The sequence below is a fragment of the Terrapene carolina genome, unplaced genomic scaffold, assembly GCF_002925995.2.
Source record: "Terrapene carolina triunguis isolate 2854851 unplaced genomic scaffold, T_m_triunguis-2.0 Scaffold66, whole genome shotgun sequence".
Classification (NCBI taxonomy): domain Eukaryota; kingdom Metazoa; phylum Chordata; order Testudines; family Emydidae; genus Terrapene; species Terrapene triunguis.
In genome coordinates this window covers 82,825,972-82,845,713 of record NW_020664417.1, presented here as the reverse complement: position 1 = coordinate 82,845,713, position 19,742 = coordinate 82,825,972, and positions in this window count along the sequence as shown.

Sequence of the window (19,742 nt, the reverse complement as noted above, 5' to 3'; positions counted from 1 at the left end):
CCACCATTTAGGTCTAATAGTCAACACTCCAATTTTGGTTCATTAATTTCCAGTTCCACGTCTTCTGTTTTTACCAAGCATGATTTTAACACAGTCCTTTAGTTATATCAGCAGGCCTTTTTTGTTTAGACTAATTCACTTTTTCTGTCTGCTTTACATACCTTTTCCAATGAACATTTATTATTATATGTTATTGTGACATTTTATGAACTTTTACATACTTTTTACAGTTGATCTTACAGTTAGGGTTAATTTGTCAGCCCAATTATCAAAACAGTTCTATGGCCTGTTTTCTGCAGGAGATCAGCCTAGCTGATCATAATGGTCCCGTCTGGCCTTAGAAGCTAATAATCTATAACTTCTAAAACATCAGGCTTGTCTGGTTATGTGGACTCTCTCCTCAGGCCCTACGCTACCAGCACTCCCAGCTATCTTCGAGACACCACTGACTTCCTGAGGAAACTACAATCCATCGGTGATCTTCCAGAAAACACCATCCTGGCCACCATGGACGTCGAAGCCCTCTACACCAATATTCCAAACAAAGATGGACTACAAGCTATCAGGAACAGTATCCCCGATAATGTCACAGCTAACTTGGTGGCTGAACTTTGTGACTTTGTCCTCACCCACAACTATTTCACATTTGGGGACAATATATACCTTCAAGTCAGCGGCACTGCTATGGGTACCTGCATGGCCCCACAGTATGCCAACATTTTTATGGCTGACTTAGAACAACGCTTCCTTAGCTCTCGTCCCCTAACGCCCCTATTCTACTTGCACTACATTGATGACATCTTCATCATCTGGACCCATGGAAAAGAAGCCCTTGAGGAATTCCTCCATGATTTCAATAATTGCCATCCCACCATCAACCTCAGCCTAGATCAATCCACACAAGCGGTCCATTTCCTGGACACTACTGTGCTAATAAGCGATGGTCACATAAATACCATCCTATACCGGAAACCTACTGATCGCTACACTTACCTACATGCCTCCAGCTTCCATCCAGGACACACCACACGATCCATTGTCTACAGCCAAGCTCTAAGATATAACCGCATTTGCTCCAATCCCTCAGACAGAGACAAGCACCTACAAGATCTCTATCAAGCATTCTTAAAACTACAATACCCACCTGCTGAAGTGAAAAAACAGATTGACAGAGCCAGACGAGTACCCAGAAGTCACCTCCTACAAGACAGGCCCAACAAAGAAAATAACAGAACACCACTAGCTGTTACCTTCAGCCCCCAACTAAAACCTCTCCAGCGCATCATCAAAGATCTACAACCTATCCTGAAAGATGATCCCTCACTCTCACAGATCTTGGGAGACAGACCTGTCCGCACTTACAGACAACCCCCCAACCTAAAGCAAATACTCACCAGCAACCACACATCACTGAACAAAAACACTGACCCAGGAACCTATCCTTGTAAGAAAGCCCGATGCCAACTCTGTCCACATATCTATTCAAGTGACATCATCATAGGACCTAATCACATCAGCCATACCATCAGGGGCTCGTTAACCTGCAAATCTACAAATGTGATATATGCCATCATGTGCCAGCAATGCCCCTCTGCCATGTACATTGGCCAAACCAGACAGTCTCTACGCAAAAGAATTAATGGACACAAATCTGACATCAGGAATCATAATACTCAAAAACCAGTGGGAGAACACTTTAACCTGTCTGGTCATTCAATGACAGACCTGCGGGTGGCTATTTTACAACAGAAAAACTTCAAAAACAGACTCCAACGAGAGACTGCTGAGCTGGAATTGATATGCAAACTAGATAAAATCAATTTAGGATTGAATAAGGACTGGGAATGGCTGAGCCATTACAAACATTGAATCTATCTCCCCTTGTAAGAATTCTCATACTTCTTATCAAACTGTCCATACTGGGCTATCTTGATTATCACTTCAAAAGTTTCTTTTTTTTCCCCCCTGTTACTTAATTGGCCTCTCAGAGTTGGTAAGACAACTCCCACCTGTTCATGCTCTCTCATATATATACATGCTCGCTCTGTATATATATCTCCTCAATATATGTTCCATTCTATATGCATCTGAAGAAGTGGGCTGTAGCCCATGAAAGCTTATGCTCTAATAAATTTGTTAGTCTCTAAGGTGCCACAAGTACTCCTGTTCTTTTTGCAGATACAGACTAACACGGCTGCTACTCTGAAACCTTCTAAAACAGTGATTCTCAACCAGGGGTATGCATACCCCTAGGGGTAGACAGAGGTCTTCCAGGGGGTACCTCAACTCATCTAAATATTTGCCTAGTTTTACAACAGGCTACATAAAAAGCACTAGCAAAGTCAGTACAAACTAAAATTTCATACAATGACTTGTTTATACTGCTCTCTATATTATACACTGAAATATAAGTACAATATTTATATTCCAATTGATTTATAATTACATGGTAAAAATGAGAAAGTCAGCATTTTTCAGTAAGATAGTGCTGTGACTCTTTTGTATTTTTATGTCTGACTTTGTAAGCAAGTGGATTTTAAGCGAGATGTAACTTGGGGGTACACAAGACAAATCAGCCTCCTGAAAGGGGGTACAGTAGCCTGGAAAGGTTGAGAGCCACTGTTCTAAAATAATTTCCCTGATGCTAAGTATCAGAGGGGTAGCCGTGTTAGTCTGGATCTGTAAAAAGCAACAGAGAGTCCTGTGGAAACTTTAAGACTAACAGATGTATTGGAGCATAAGCTTTCGTGGGTGAATACCCACTTCGTCAGACGCATGCTTATGCTCCAATACATCTGTTAGTCTTAAAGGTGCCACAGGACTCTCTGTTGCTTTTTCCCTGATGCTGTGATAAAAGGAAGACAAGCTAATCATCTGCTCAAAATTAAATGATGCATTTATCTGTATCTTTCTGAGTGAACCCTTGGACATTTGAGGCAGTATAACATAGTTAGTTACAGTCAGCTATATGATATGGATAGTTACAGCCAGTTTTATGACTGACTAATTAATTATGGGTAGGTAGTTTCAGTTAGAACATACATCCAAAATAAAAAAAAGAAACAAAAACAATGTGGGACTAATGATTTTGTGAGCACCCTGATCACACTGTTCACATGTGACATCCTATTCCCTCCCTTTTTGTCTTTCAGCTTGTAAAGTCTATGGGGCAAGGACTGTAACTTCATAAATGTTTCTACAGTGGCTAATATGCAGTGTAGTTGTATGTGCAGTGCATCGGAGCCGGGATATTAGAGAGAAAAGGTGGATGAAGTGATATCTGACCTAGCAGTCCTCATCCTCAAAGGGAACCTGCACAACACTTTCAAAAGATGAGCCTGGGCACTTAAATGTATTACTCAGCTAGACACTAAAAATAATAGACTGAACAGAGAAACTGGATTTATGGCTTATTACAAAAATCTGTAGCCCACTAACCCTCCTTTGTCCTGTGACTGCAGAGAGGTTAACAGATAAACATTATGGGGCAGATTCTCTCTCTTGCTCTGGCCCTTCTGTGCCACACTGGTGATGCAAGAGCCTTGAATAGGCCATATCTAGCCAGATGAGAATTCCCCAGCTGTATGGGAGATCTCTGGTGGTGTAAAGCTACTTTCCTCTCCTTACCCTGTGTAGGAGACGGTGGGAGAGGGAGGGGTGCTGTAATAATTGGGGCCTCATAGGGCTACCCCAACTGTTGGAAAGTGGAGAAAAGTTTATAAAATGTTCCAGTCATCTATAATAAAAGTTGATGGGAAAAGGGAAGCAAAAGGTTTTGTTAGTCCAAACAAAAAGTCTAGTGATATAATTTAAGGACTGTACTAAGGTCATGTCTGGTAAACAAGAGGGACGTGGGACTCAACCCCATGCTCTGAGTGTCCCTAGCCTTTGCTTGCCAGAAGTTGGGAACGGGTGACAGAGGATGGATTGACCATGGTCGGAAGACAGGATACTGAGCTAGATGGACCATTGGTCTGACCCAGTATAGCCATTCTTATGTTCTTAAATCAATGGACAAAAATTGGTGTGTCAGAAATTAAACCTAATTGTTCAGCAGAATAATGAGCCCATGGGCTATTCCAACCATCACTGCCTTTTTGAGATGCTAAAATAAACTTTGGAGGAAAACAACCAAATTAACTGGTTGGTTGGCGGAGACAGGTGGTCTGGGAAGGAGCAAGCATTACCATAATGGCTGCCATTCCCATCATCTTCTGGGTCCCGGAGATCCACCGTGGCATCATTGGGCCTTTGTTGACCTGATCCTGAATGATGTCCTGATCAGACTGGGCCAGAGAAAAGAACCCAGATGACATTGTCACCTCCATCGGCTTCTGCTAAATCCCAAATGCCATCTGGCTGTCAGACACCCCTATATATGGCCTTTTCTGTCCACACTTTATTTCTTCTCTCTCTTTTCGCCTTCTGTCTAATAAGAGCCTGTCCTAGCCAGCCAGGTCTGTATATTTTGCTTCACTGCTGTGAGCCTGTGACAAGTAAGGCAATTAAAAGCAATGCCCTAAACAGCCCGATGCAAGTATGACTTCGCCAGGTTTCAAAGTGGCTAAGACCATATGCTGTGTCAATGTTTTTCCAGCAGCGAGGTTGCAAGCAGGGCCGGTGCAACCACTAGACGAGCTAGGCAGCCGCCTAGGGCACCTAGTGGTTGAGGGCGCCTAAAAGCCCGCTCAGGCGAGGAGGTGGAGTGGAGGTGAGCTGGAGTGGGGTGGGGGGGCATGGGGAGGACCTCCCGCAGTAACGGGGGGGCGCACAGGGGAACCTCTCCCAGCCCCAGATCACCTCCACTCTGCCTCCTCCGCTGAGCACACAGCCCCCGCTCTAATTCTCCTCCAATCGGCGCCGCAAGCCTGGGAGGGGAGGAGAATTAGAGCAGCGCCGGCGGAGGTGAGCTGTGGCGGGATCCCCGGGCAGTGTTAGGTTCCGCGGGGGAGGGGGGGGGCTCCCCAGGCAGGGTTAGCTGCTGCAGAGGGGGAGGGCTCCCCGGGCGGGGGGGGCGGTGGGCGGGGTTAGCTGCCGCGGGGGGGCTCCCTGGGTGGAGGGGGTGGCGGGCGGGGTTAGCTGGGTGTGGAGGTGGCGCAAGGTGGAAGTTTCGCCTAGGGTGCGAAAATTCCTTGCACCGGCCCTGGTTGCAAGTGAGAGTCAGCACCGGAGATGGAATCTGTTTTTCTCTCTTCGCTGTTCTTCTCTTTTCCCTTTTGTGTGTGTTTGTCTTGTTTTGTCTTCTTACAAGTGGGCTGGACTTTAACAACAATAACAATAGTAATAACAACAGCTCCAGCCCATCTCAGCTTACTTTTCCCCTTTTCCCCAAAAACAATGATGTTTTCCTCATAGAAACTCTTTACAGCTAAAGGGAAAGGGAATAAGGAGTATTGTTAAAACAAAAGCCTTTACCTAATACTTCATATTTCAAGTACTTTAACTGTTTTTCCTTCTTTTTTGTATCTTTAATAAAAGGTTTAAATGATGTTTAATTATGTGTTTGCCATGGCACTAAGCAGGCCGAGTCTCTGTATTTGAAACCCTGAGCCATGTTTAACTGTTTAGTGTTGTATAGTGACAGGGTCACGTTAACACTTTTGAATCTTGAATTTTGATCATAGTAATGATCACAACAGGGGCATGGGAGGGATGTGGCCAGAGCGTGCTGCGCACCGGCTAGCATATGGTCCATTGGGGACAATAACCTGCTTGCAGAGTGTAGAACAGCCCTGTAGTGCTGAGTGGATCTTGGCCTAACAGAGAATCAAGCCCTCTAATCATAGTAGACTGACTTACACTGATGACTATCAAATATAATTGTAAGTAAAATACGGCACTGTATGGTAATGTAATCAAAGGGTAACTACCCCCTCCCACAGAGAAGCCCACAGGAGGGGCCAACAGGACAGGAAAATACCACCAGCGTCTGCTGAAGTATTTGGTTCTTCCTGGAATTTGGAATGGGTGAGGCAACCAGGTAGGTTCTGGGGATCAGCAGAATAGGAACCCCTTTTGCTCCCCAGATGCGCAGAGGCAGGAGACATTTACATGAACATCTCCTGCCTCCATGCTGCTCCAATACTTACTTCTAGATCTGAGGAATGCAAGAGCCATGCTGGGTACCAAAACGCTATGGTGAAGTGCACCATAGACATGTGTGATAACTACAACAAAGGTCATAAGCAATTAATTAAAAAAAATTCTAAGGAGAGGCATTCCATTTGTATGGCTCTTTTCCGATCATCTCTGGGTATGCTCCACTCTAACCTCCCTGAAACTGATGGGTTTGCTCAGATTTTATTTGATGGTTGAATTTGGCCCAAATTGTCTCTAGAACTGTTGATTTTTCCCCCCATTAAATCTCTTAATTTCCACCAGTTAAAGGGGCAAAATCTACAACCCTTACTTACCTCGAGTGGCACCTGATCACATGATTAGAAGTGTTCATTTCAATGCTATTCAAGGTGAGTAAGGGTTGCAGAACTGATCCCTAAATGTTTGGGTCCTAAAAGCTTTCCTATGTCCCACTGCTTTTTCCTACGGTGCCCTCTAATGTCCTTCCCATTGTCTCCCATTACTATGCCTGGACCAAATTTCTTCCCTGGATTACTTTTTCCTCTCCACAGTACAATTTTTCAGGTTCCCTGCACTTATTTACATACCACAGATTCTGTAATTTACATTTTTGGCAGCTAAGCAGATCAACAAAAGAAGCCCAGTTTATTAGGTTCTCCCAAATCATTCTGTAAACCACTGTACCCAGCTTTCAGTAGCTGCATTAGCTCTGCTATTTGTTTTTATAACAACTTGACCCTAATGTCAAATACTAATAAAATAAAGTAATGATTGTCTGTCATTCTGGGAATACTTATTCCGATTATTTTGGAAATAACCACAGCTATCAATTATTTCTCCAAAGGAAGTATTCTGGGGAGCCACTACATTAGATCAGCTTTCTTTCTGAAAAAGATTTTATGCATTTAAAATGTTATTGTATGTTGTATATAATTCATTTGCCTGTCCCAACAGACCAGCTGTCATATACAGTGAATGAGATCCTATATAGCAGTATCAAACAGAAGACAATAAAGGGCCAACTCCTCAGCTGACTTCAACAGACCTCTTCCAGTTTACACTAGCTGAGGATCTGGCCCCAGTGTTTTAACAGAAATGCTGTACCTGGTTTGACTGTCTTTGCCTTGTGAGCATCTGACACTCAGAAAGTTGAAGGGCCAGCATTCTGTATTACAGCAGCACTTAGAGATCCCAACTGAGACCATGTTCCCATTATACTAAGCACTATACTAAACATGTAGTGTGAGACAGTTTGTTCATTTTCCTTTTATTTAGCGGAATTAAGCTCAGTGGATCAAATTCTGCCCTCATTTATATACATTCACCCCTCTGGCCTGGTCTGCCCTTGAAGGCACAGTGCAGGATGGCTCAAAATACATTCAAGGTAAATAGAAAACAGTATAACCCAAGCATTGCACTTCCCACAGCATGGGTGGGACCTAAAGTATAAGGAGGGGATTCAGTTGTCAGAATTAAACTCTAAAAATCTCTAAAATAATTAATTAAAGAAATAAAGAAATAAATACCCACTTTTCCCCAAAGAGACTGGATTGTAGGAATGTACGTTTAAGACTGAGAGAATCAATTGTAGATAGTACCAGGAACAGTTATACTCATGTCTGGTGGATTTTGTCAGTTTGCAGGAAGCTCCTTGTGATATTATGAGTGTAATATAATATTTCATTGAAAGGTGACAGGGCCAGAAAGAGTGAATTAACTCAGACTGACCTGACCCATGGGTGAACCTTAAAGACTGGTTAGGAAGATATGTAAATGAATAGAGCTTTGAAATGCAAGTCTGCATTGTTAGAGATCTCAAGGCTAGATGTTTGCTCAGGTCTTGTGATGTAAGCAAACAAGTCTTGACTATTGCTATAACTTTAAATCAAAGATCGAAAAAGAAATATTAACATTTATGATGATACTTGAGTGAAATAGTATTATTGTCTATATGTCTCTTTGAAGGTTGTGGTAACCTGTATCTGAACTGTTTAATGGATAGATTACCCTGTGCTAATTGCCAGGATGTTTGAGAGAAGGAGAATTAAGCCTATTGTTTTCTTAGGCCGAAAGGCTTCTGGAAATGTATAAGAACCCTGGGACATGATCCTACTTCATCTCGGATCTGCTTTGGGTTTCAAGAGCGGGAATCCTTAAGCCACAAGGATTGAGATCCCCAGTCATTGACTGGAGCCACCCTGAATATGGACATTGGACTATAAGCTATGGACTATATCTAAAAGGACTTTTGGCAACTACAAGCTCACCTCTGCTATCTGAACCTCAAGAATTGAATTCAAGTCTGTATGTATATTGATCTTTTAACCAACACACTCTCTCTTTTCTTTTTTAATAAATTTTAGCTTAGTTAACAAGAATTGGCTATAGCGTGTATTTTGGGTAAGATCTAAGTTATAATTGGACCTGGATATGTGGCTGATCCTTTGGGATTATATGATGAGATAAGATTTTCAGTAATCATCATCATATGTTTGACAGGTGTGTCAGGATGGAGGCCTGAGGATGGGTACTTTAAGGGAATTGCGTTGTTTGGACTTCTGAGTAACCAGTGAGGTACTACAGAAGCTGTTTTGTGCTGGCTTGGTAAATCTAAGTATTGGAATAGCCACCAGCGTTTGGGGTTTGTCTGCCCCCTTTTGTTTGCAGTTCACCCTGATTGAGTGACCTCAGCTGGCTCCCACGGGCAGCACCGTCACACTCCTACAGTTTTATTGCTATTTCATCAGCATTAAAAAGTTGGCAAGAAAACAAATTAGCCCAGGCAAAAATCTGTTACCCACCCCCTCCACCATAAATACAGGTGTCGCCCTTCCGCATGCCCAGGCACCCCCTACCTACTGCACACCTCTGAATGGACTCTCTATGTCTCTCACTCACTCACACCTCTTATGTCACTCTGATGCATTACACACCCACATACACATTCTCGACTTTCTTATGTGTGGACGCATGCTCGCACCCCGACTATCACACACAAACATGCACACTCCCCACATCACAAAAACACACTTCCCATATGTTTCTCACCCCCACCCCACCCCCACACGACACCACCTCACCTTTCATTCACTGATTTGACTCACTCTGATTTACCCCATTCATTCCCACCCACATAGTCATAGGTACACAGGAATTGTCACACTGGATCAGACCAAAGCCTCATCTAGTCCATATCCTGTCTCAAACAGTGGCTAGTACTGGATGCTCAGAGGAAGATGCAAGAAACCCCACGATAGGCAGAAACGGGATAATTTGCTCCCATGGAGGTCTCATCTTAACCCAGAATACTGAGAGACTGTCTTAAACCCTAATGCATGAGATTTAATATCACTTCCAAAATTTTCTTAGCATTAACCATTATAACTTGAATTATTTTTGTTACCATACAAATGACCAATCCCTCTGTGAATCTTGCTAAATTCTTGGCCTCAACAACCACATGTGGCAATGAGTTCCACAGTCTATGCATTGTGTAGAAGTATTTCCTTATATCAATTTTTAATTTGCCACCTTTCACCTTATTCTTTTTTTGGGAGACTGGGAGAGCACAAGCTCCCAATGTCCCTTCTCTAGGCCATTCATTATTTTATATACTTTTATCAGAATGCCTCTTATTTGTCTCCTTTCTAAGGTAAACAATCCTAGTCTTTATATCCCAGTCCCAATATCTTTCTATAGGATTGTTTTTTTCATTCCCCTACCATTCTTGTTGGGTCCTGCTCCATATCTAGGGCTCCTATGTGCTACAGAAATAGAAATCGTTATCCTCATCATCTGAGATGGGTGACCCGGAATCATTACCAGTCTAGTCACTTACTCCTCCAATCATCCAATATTTATCCTAATCTAATAAACCATTCTTTATTATCCAGATGTGACACTGTATGATTGAAAAATGACCAGTTATATCATTAATCTTGCCACTGTTATACAACTGAAACAAATCTTGTACAAAATATGTCATGTAAGGTATCAATGGAAAAGTTACCTCTTTCCGGCTCTGATCTCTGGACTATGGACGTACACTAACAGGAATATTACAACCAAAGGAATGAGGACCTTCCAATCTTTTGGAAATTATCAGAGACTTTATAAGCCAGGAGTCTGTAACATCACTGCTACAAACTTGATCCAAGAACTTTGCAATGATTATATGTACGTGATTTCTTTGACCATTTCAACGCTCTCCTTATTCTTTTCTCTTACAAGTAAACCTTTAGATATTAAAGGATTGACAACAGTGTGATTATTGGCTAAGATCTGAGTTATATATTGACCTGCGTACGTGGCTGATCTTTTGAAATCTGAAGAATCCTTTGTTTGATGAAATTGGTTTTAAGTAGCCACCCATCATAAAGTTTAGTGTCTGGGTGGTGAAACAAGGGCTGGGATGCCTAAGGAGACTGCAGTTTGGACTTCTTGTGAATGAGTGTGGTGAGACAGAAGTTTACTTTTGTTTCTGGCTTGGTATACCTAATAATAGAATAACCACCAGTTTGGGGTGTCTGCCCTATTTCTCAGCAGTTTGTCCCAAATCTGGTATCCTCAGCGGTGACCCACTGAAGCATGGTGACATTTGGTGTAGTTGGCAGGATCCATAGAACCAGGTCAATTAAGCTTTGGATCAGAACCCCATGCTATTCAGACACTTGCAATTTGATATTGAGAGTTTTGGTGATTGAAGAGGACTGACAATGAGTGAATCACAATCATATGCGGATTGTGACTCAAAGAAGTTTAAATAATTATGTAAAGAACGAAAAATAACCCTTAAAGGGGATAGCTCAGATCAGAGAATGAGAGATTTGCTTATGGACAATGACCAGGGAGCAGGGGCTCTGCCCTCACCTGCCCCAGATGCAGATGCTGAAGCAGAAGCAGTGAGAATGCTATTAGTGAAAAACAAGCTATAGTTTGAACATGAACAAAAAGTGGCAGATCTTCGATTGCGGGAAAAGCAAAATATAGCTGATATGGACAAAGAAGCAAGCCCTGATTTAGGGGGTGACCCTAAACCAAACCTCACTTTCTAACCAGAGGGTAAGGATGCCAAATCCCAGCAAAGGAGAGAGTTGATGGGGGAGACAGGTGTTCTTATCTGGTAGCATAGACTTTGCCCAAGGACTCCTTGATGCTATTTGATTGGCATCTTTCCAGAATTTAATGACAGAGCTGATTGGACTCCATTGAAAGTCCATGTTTCAGGCTGGTGATTCCCAGAGGTGACATCATTGCTGAGCCGTAGGCCTGGTGTGGGTACAGTGAAAGACAGCATAGAGACTGTACTAGCCGTGAAGTTCCCCACTACTTGCTGAAAGGGTAGAACCTCAGAAAGTGCTATTGTGGGAGGAGCAAGCAGCAGTGGCTAGTGGCAGCAGAGAGACAGTGGCCAGAAGTGGCAGGGAAGCAATGGCAGCAGTAGCCAGCGGCAGCAGAGGCATGGCTTGATTCCCCTGCTCAAGCCCCGCTCCAGGAGAGGGAGGTGAACCCCCATGAACTCTAACCAAGGACCACCAACTGTGAGTGGGGTGCTGCAAGAGAGAGGGGAGTGATGTCTTAAAGGTGCATTCATTCGTTGGACTGAGGCAAAGGGCAATGCCGAGTACATGCTGGGGTTGGGTTTGCTTACGGTCATATGCTTTTGCAAGTGGTTGGGTGTTTTCCCAAATTAATGCCAGGTTCCCTTTCCCTCCTAATAAAAGTTCTCTTTTGTTATACACAGACTCAGTGCTTGAGAGAGGAGAAGTATTGCCTTGTGGACGCACCCAGAGGTGGTGTTAAGTTTTCCCCAATTATTAGCTGGTGGCTCAAGCCAGTTCTGTTTTGTATTGTTAAGAGGAACCCCTGGCCATTGAACCCAGCCATGTTGCTGCCAATGGCACCTGGCAGAAGGATTACACATGCACACAAGTGTTTGCACTTTTGAGACCTAAAAGTGTTCACACTAAAAGCAATGGTGTCCATTCGCCCCTCTGGCTACTGCTAAACCTTCCATGCAGGGGAATTTGTTGATCTCTGGCTCTGGCTTCAGTTTAATTGCATTACCAATGCATTTCCCAGCAGTAGCCAAGAGAATCTTAAATAAAAAGGTTGGATTGGCTCTGGTTGGATGCAGCAGAATAACTCGCAGCAAGGGCTGACTTGAGCAGATACACTTGCAGGTTATTGCAAACATGCCAGGAGACAGTGTTACTAATGCTTATTACTGACCTATGTCACCTATGCCAAATCCATTCCTTTCCTTCTGACCAGAGCCAATGGGCTGTGACCATCATTAAACGCCACCTGTAAATCACATTAGGATTCCTCTGCTGCTCCATACTTCACAACACTGCTGCCACAAAAATGGCTTGATTCTTATTTACCCGAAGGCACTCCTCTGGCTGTGCAAGGGGGGCTTATTTACACACCTCTGGCTGTGCAAGAGGGCCTTAATTCTAATTTATTCCCACTTTAAGGCCCGTTTAGACGGCCAGAAAGACGTTGTATAAATACTCAGCTGGAGTACCGTGTCCCATTCTGGGCGCCACACTTTATGAAAGATGTGGAGCAACTGGAGAGAGTCCAGAGGAGGGCAACAAAAATGATAAAAGGTTTAGAAAACCTGACCTCTGAGGAAAGACTGGGCAGATTTAGTCTTGAGAAAAGAAGACTGAAGAGTGACTTGATATCAATCTTCAAATATGTTAAGGAGGGTTATAAAGACAACTGTGATCAATTGTTATCCATGTCCAGTGAGGATTGGACAAGAAGTAATGGGCTTAATCTCAGCAAGGGAGATTTAGGTTAGATATCAGGAAACACTTTCTAACTAGAAGGGTAGTTAAGCACTAGAATAGGCTTCCAAGGGAAGTTGTGGATTCCCCATGACTGGAAGTTTTTAAGAACAAGTTGAAGAAACACCTGTCAGGGATGGTCTAGATTTACTTGGTTCTGCCTCGGCATATGGGACTGGATTAGATGACCTCTTAAGGTCCCTTCCAGCCCTACATTTCTGTGGTTCTATAAGAATTAGGCCCAGAATATTTCCCCCTCTATGACTGTCTGGAAAACCTGTATAGGCCACTTGTGCTCAAAAAATCACACTTGTGAACATTAGGGGAGGAGAATCTGCCAACGCCAAGCAGTCTAGATTAGTGTTTCTTTGATTGTGGACTACAAGTGGTCTGAGCAGGACTGGCTAGTCACATGGCTCTAGCTCCCCTCTCTGCTTCCAGCTGCTAAATTGTGTTAAAAGTAGCTAACAACCCATGAAAGACTTGCTCATTTAATTACCATTTCTAGTTATTATTTAACGTGATTAAGGACACCAGAATCTGGACCTGTTTATTCTACGGCACCAAAAAATGCAGGAGATATTAGAATTTAGACCAGCCAAAGGACTAGAGAAAAATCCTGGACGTGCCAAGAGAGAGGCAGTGGGTGTTTTGGTCAGTTCCCCTCCGCCCCACACATCTCTGCCTTCTATTGTCATTTTCACAATATTTAGCAAGTTTGGAATTTTTCTGCAAATATGGCTCTGAGCAATGTTTATCTCAACATTCTGGTTATCCTCCTTTGTGAACCATGGCACTGTATCATTCTTAGAAGTTACTGCATACAAGTATCTGTAGCAGAGGAAGAAACTGAAATTTAATGTATGGATTAAAATAGGAGGGTATTAGAAAAAGAGGAGTGGAAGAATATGCTTTTCCTAAATTGCAACTTAGGGTTTTTACCTCTAATGGATCATGGGCTAAAATCATCTACACATCTCACTTATGACTCTGAATCTCTGTCAACTAGTAATTATTTTTATCATTATCGACCTGAGCCCATATTTGAATCAGTTCACTAATGGCAAAAGGATAAGTGTTCTGTCAGAAATCCTCAGAGCAATTTAAAATTAGATTTTCTGCAGTGAGTTTAAAATATGACTTTAACCATTTAATTCTTTTACAGTTTTTTCCCTATTTCTCTTCCCCTGAATTTTCTCATATATTAGAAAGGAAACCAAAATAAAATAATTAATAATAATAATAATGGGCACATTCTATGCTAGGATCAGAAAAAATTTGGCTCTTTCTGGATAAATGTAATAACAAAAAATAAATTTACCAAAAGAAAAGAAAAGAAAAGAAACCCTTAAAAGAACTCCATCTCATCTGCATTCAATAAAAACATCTACCATGATCATTATATTTTATTTTGCATTCTCTTCCCAGCTGGTCACAGATTAACAAAATAAATGACCCTCAAAATAAGGTCCTCATACCCACTTCCAGGTGGTCCACAGAGCTGATTCCATTATAGTGCTGACGCGTGCTATTAAAACAGAAAACTGTCTTATCCTTTTAGAAAGATTCAATTGTGCATATGTCAGTCTACTGGTAGAGCCCCATGGATGTCAGCCACAGTTCCCTTGTACTTGTTTGCTTATTTGGGCTGATGCATAGGAAGTGAAGTCTCTTAAAAGGTCTTTTTCTTTGTCGGATGAAAATTCTCTATGGTGAAAATTCTGCTGCAATCAAATTTATGGATGACACCAAAACTGGAAGAGGAACAAACACAAGAGGATAGAACCATGCTGCAAAGTGATGCAGGATGGGCTTTAAATGACAGTGAAGAGACATTAAGTATTAGTACATATAAAGTCTTATGCCCATAGAGATGAAATAAGCAGCAGAGATACAAAATGGGAGGACATCAGTGTGACCTTAAGAGCAGCCCAGTGCCAGTTGGCACACTGGTGTCATAATATATACCAAAAAGGTGGCATTGGAAAACTAATAACTAACTGATCATTCATATTCTTGCATGATGTCTGTACAGTAACCCCAGAGAGGAATTGATAGACATGTGCTGGAAACATGTTCTTAAAATATATTTGGCAAGCAGTGCCTAAGCCAAGCCTGTTGCAGACTAAGGAATGTAGTTCCACTTTCTTGAATGTGTCTCTGATGTAAATTAGGCAAGGTGTGACCAAAGACAAAGGAAAGCACATTTACATGCAAGGGAAGCAAAGCCATCAGGAAAGCAATTAGGAAGGATGACTACTTAACAATCTGTATGGGGGATGGAGACTGCACTGCCCCAATAGGTATTCCTGCCTCTTGGAGCAGGGTCAGTGGACTTTGAGAGGATATATGATATCAGGAGAGAGAAAAAGGTGTTTTTGCATCCATCACTTGAGGGAGTAAAGAGACCAGAGTTCTTGAAATCACAGAACATTGGCTCCTCCAACCAAGGAAGCTGAAGTCTCTGGGAACTGAGGTTAGATGAGAAATCTTCTTAGGCTGAAATTAAGTTTTAGTCTTAGAAATGTATTTTTACTCTTGTTTATATGCAAACTTTCTACCTTAATTCCTAATGTGTGGTATCACTTAAATCTATGCCTTTTTGATTAATACATTTGCTTTACTTTTAACATAACTTTTAAAGTAAATCAACACAGTTCTGTGATTGAAAGAAGAGGTGTTAGTCAAACCTCACTTAAATTAATGAGATGCAGTTTGCTGTCTCTTTAAAGGAGCAGCAAACTTAATAACTTCTGTGAGTGTTGCAGGAGAAGGCTGGACAATTTTGGAAAAATCTGGGATTGGGAGGGTGTTAGAGTCATCCTGCAAAAGTTACTGGGTGGTGGAAGCCAGGGTGTGAGCTTCATGCGTGTTCACTGGCTGTTGGTGTCCAGGCTGGGAGAGACAGTAGCATAGCATTTAAGGCATCCATAGTTGCATGGCAAGCAGTGATACAACCCCTTACTGCTCTGGGTTTCAAGCAGCTGAGCAACATGTGTTATTATGTGCATTATAGTAATACTTAGAGGCTGCAGCTCAGGGCAGGGCCCCATTCTGCTAGGCATTGTATCCATAGCATGAAACAGTCCCTGCCCTGGGCAGCTTACAATTTAGTTGAAAAAAAAAAAACCAACAACAACAGATGAAGGGTGGGGGAAAGGAATCAATATTATTTACTTATGAGGAATTGAGGTCCAGCGGGAAAAAGAGTGATTTGCACAAGGTCACATAAAAAGTCTGTGGCAGATAGGGTGACCAGACAGCAAATGTGAAAAATCAGGACGGGGATGGGGAGTAATAGGAGCCTATATAAAAAAAGACCCAAAAATCAGGACTGTCCCTATAAAATCAGGACATCTGGTCACACTAGTGGCAGAGCTAGAAATTCAACCCAGAACTTCTGAGTCCTGCCCTTAATGTTACTACATTGCTTTTTAGATGCCTACAGGGCTTGCATAAACATTGTTAAGGGAAGTTGTGGGCATCCAGTTTGGGTTGTTAGGAGAGATGAGATCCATGAGTGACGAATCTCTAGCTCCCTTAAAATGTGACTGAAAATTTGAATACATTTGAGCACCACAGAACTAAACAAGGGGAAATAAGTATGTTGAAAAGATTTGTGCTGAGAATCAAAGGTCTTTCTCTTCTCCTGATCACAGATGGAATATTAAAAATTAATATAAGCTGTACTAGGCAAGAACTTAACAGTCCTATTTTGAGGCTCAGTTCAATTACTCTCTCTCAGCTCAGAAAGCTTTATGGTCAAAAGATGTAAGAACATTCTCCAGGGCTAGCTTGGGATAGTGCTGTGACATTGGCAAACCAGGTGCCAGCTTATGCCAAGGCCCTTAGTTCTCAGCTGAGCACTGACCAATACATAGCTGGAACCAGTCGGGCTCACCTGTGTGTTAGTACTGTTAAAATAGGTATTAGAATTATATAAAAAAAGAGCTTAGTGTTTAGACTTTATGGAATGCTTGTAAGTTGCTACATGCATTAATCTCACTTATAATATCTGTATCCCCTGTTATAAGGTAATATTTAAGTGTTTGCTCTATAATTGCAAATCACCAATCAGGAAAGAAGCATTAACAAGTGTGAAATACTAGTTTGCCACAGGAGGTGTTATATCCTGTCTAACAAAAGAAGGCCCATCAACACCAGACAAAGCATTATAGAGCATCAGAGGACAAAAAGACTTTGTTGATTGTTTCCCCCTCCGCTCCACCCCTGTGAAGAGGACATATGCAACTGAATTCCTCCCAAAAGCTGAACTTGCAATTTGAAGCATAATGGGGAAGAAATAAAAGGCCATAACAAGAAGAAACTGTATCTTTTATGCTTCTTGAACTCTGTGGGGCAAGGATTACTAAGCATGTAAAAGATCCCCAGTGCTTAGCCTCAGTAAAGGACACATACAGCTTGCTTATTATAGAAGCTTCTATTATCTTTTGAAACTTAAAACTGCAACTCATTTGTGTTTATATGTTTACCTGCTTTAACCTTGTAAATAACTCTCATTTCTTTTTTCTAGTTAATAAATCTTTAGATAGTTTATTATAGGATTGGCTACAAGCATTGTCTTTGGTGTGAGATCTAATGTGCAATTGATCTGGGGTAAGTAACCGGTCCTTTGATGATTGGTGTAGGGGGCCATCTATCACAAAAGTAGGCTTCCCTATCCTAATCAATGAGAGCTTTTTGATTGCCTTCAATAGGCATTGGGCCAAACCTATATATAGCAGCTCTTCCCTCCAAAGAAATCATGTGTACAATGAGCTCCAGATGCAGTGATTCTGGTCTGAGTATTAGCAGGAAGCTCATTAGGTCCTGCACCTGAAAAGAGAAAAAAATATATTGGTTGTAACGGTATCCAGTGGACTCAATGGCCCCTGTTATGTGGTTCAGCCTAGAAAACAAAGTTCAGACTTATTAGCACCACTGTGCATCACTCCCTTATTTCAGTACCAGAAATGTCAACAAATTGAAAGGAATTTGTAGAGGAGCAACAAAAATTATGAAAGGGCTTGAAGGAGTGACTCGTCAGGAAGTAGTATATGAACTTCAGTCTATATGTTTTCCTTGGCCAAATGATGATAAAGGGCAGATGCAAGAACCATTTACAAATATTGGATGTATGTACAAAACCGTGGAAGTAAAGAATTGTTAAGGCTGGCCCAAGTGAGTGTTAGTGGGACTCATTGGATTAAAATGAGTGAAAAGAAAATAAAACTGAATAGCAGGATATTTTTCATAGGAAAATAGGATCTGCAGTATCAGCACTGACCTTTGGCTAAAGTTTCATCTTAGTTACATGTGTACATCTCCCACTGGTCAGTCAAGTCAATCCTCCTGATTCTGGCAGTGGCCAGTATTTTGGGCCTGATCCTCAGCAGATGTAAGTCATTTATATCAATGGAACTACACCAGTTTGTACCATCTGAGGATCTGGCCCTCGCTGATGGTGTTTGGAAGAAGATGAGATATTCCAAATAATGCCCGTTTACAACTCAATTTGATAGAAGCTTTTCCTAATTAAAGATTGCAGGAAAAGGACCATAATGGGCACAGCTACAGCTGTAGTCTTAGCATGATCCATCCCTTTTTAATATCTAGCCATACTGTTTAACTCCATGACCTACCATGCCAACAATTTCTACAAGATGACCGTACACTGTTGCTTGTTCTAAATTTCCCAGCCATTAGTTTCCGTGGGTTATCCATTGTTGTTCTTTCCATAGGGGAAGGGGAAGAAAGAGGAAGACTTACTCATCTAAATGCCTCATTGTGCCCTTCAGAATTCTGATGACTTCAGTCAGGTCCTACAGGGGGGCCAAATCACTGCTTCCCAGCATACCTCTGGAGCACTGTTCACATCCTGAGAGGGGAGGACACCTCATTGCCTCCCAGGAAATAGCTGCAGAGCTGCTCTGAGGCTGAGCCTCAAGGTGATGTCCAAGACTACAGTGGCCCTGCTGCTATATATTGCTGCTGGGTCACAAGGGAGTAGTGATCCCTCCAGTGTCCCTTTGTGATGAGCAGAGTCTCCTGGCTGCATAACTCCCTCTCTCAGTGTCGGACTCATATGCTAACTCTCGAGTGGTGGTGTCAGCCCAGCCATCAGGGTCAAGTTGTTCCCTCTTGTGGGGAGGCAAAATGTCTACATGTCAAAAGGTTCTCCCTCCCCCCCCAATGTAATTTCCAACACCCCCTCCACAGGGCAGTCAGCTGAGAGTAGGGGAACCCAAGTACAAATCCCTGCTCTGCATCAGGCAGAGGGGAGAGTTGACCACAGGTCTCCTGTACCCTGGGTGAGTTCCCAAACCACTGGACTAAAGGTTACAAGGGACTTCTCCTCCCTTGCCCATGTCATTTTGTGTGGAGTTAGGAGTACTCTGAGTACACCTACCAGATAGGCCCCTGCAGGATAGATAGGATAGGCAATGCCTATTCCACTCGGTTTGAGGATCCTTCTGGGGCTTAGGTGTGAGATAAGCACCAGCCTCAGGACTGAGGCAATAGTGTGTGTGCCCAGAGGCAGAAATGTAGGCATCTCAAGGACTTTAACATCAGAAACTTAGGTGCAAAGGGCTTTAGTACTTCCAGGGTTAGGCAGTAGCTGATCAAGCATTGAGGTGTGACGATGCGGTTCTGGCGGGACCCAACTGAGAGTGCCAATTCAGGACAAATTGCTAAAACAGGGCAGTTACAGCCCAAGGCTGGGGTTTTTCTGCTTATAAGGCAAACCAAACCAGCCAGACTAAGAGGACTTCGGTCTCACCCCACTGGCTAACCACAAGTCACACAAGCAATTCCCTTAGACACTCCAGTTTCCCAGTATCACCACCAGTGCCACTCGTTATGGGG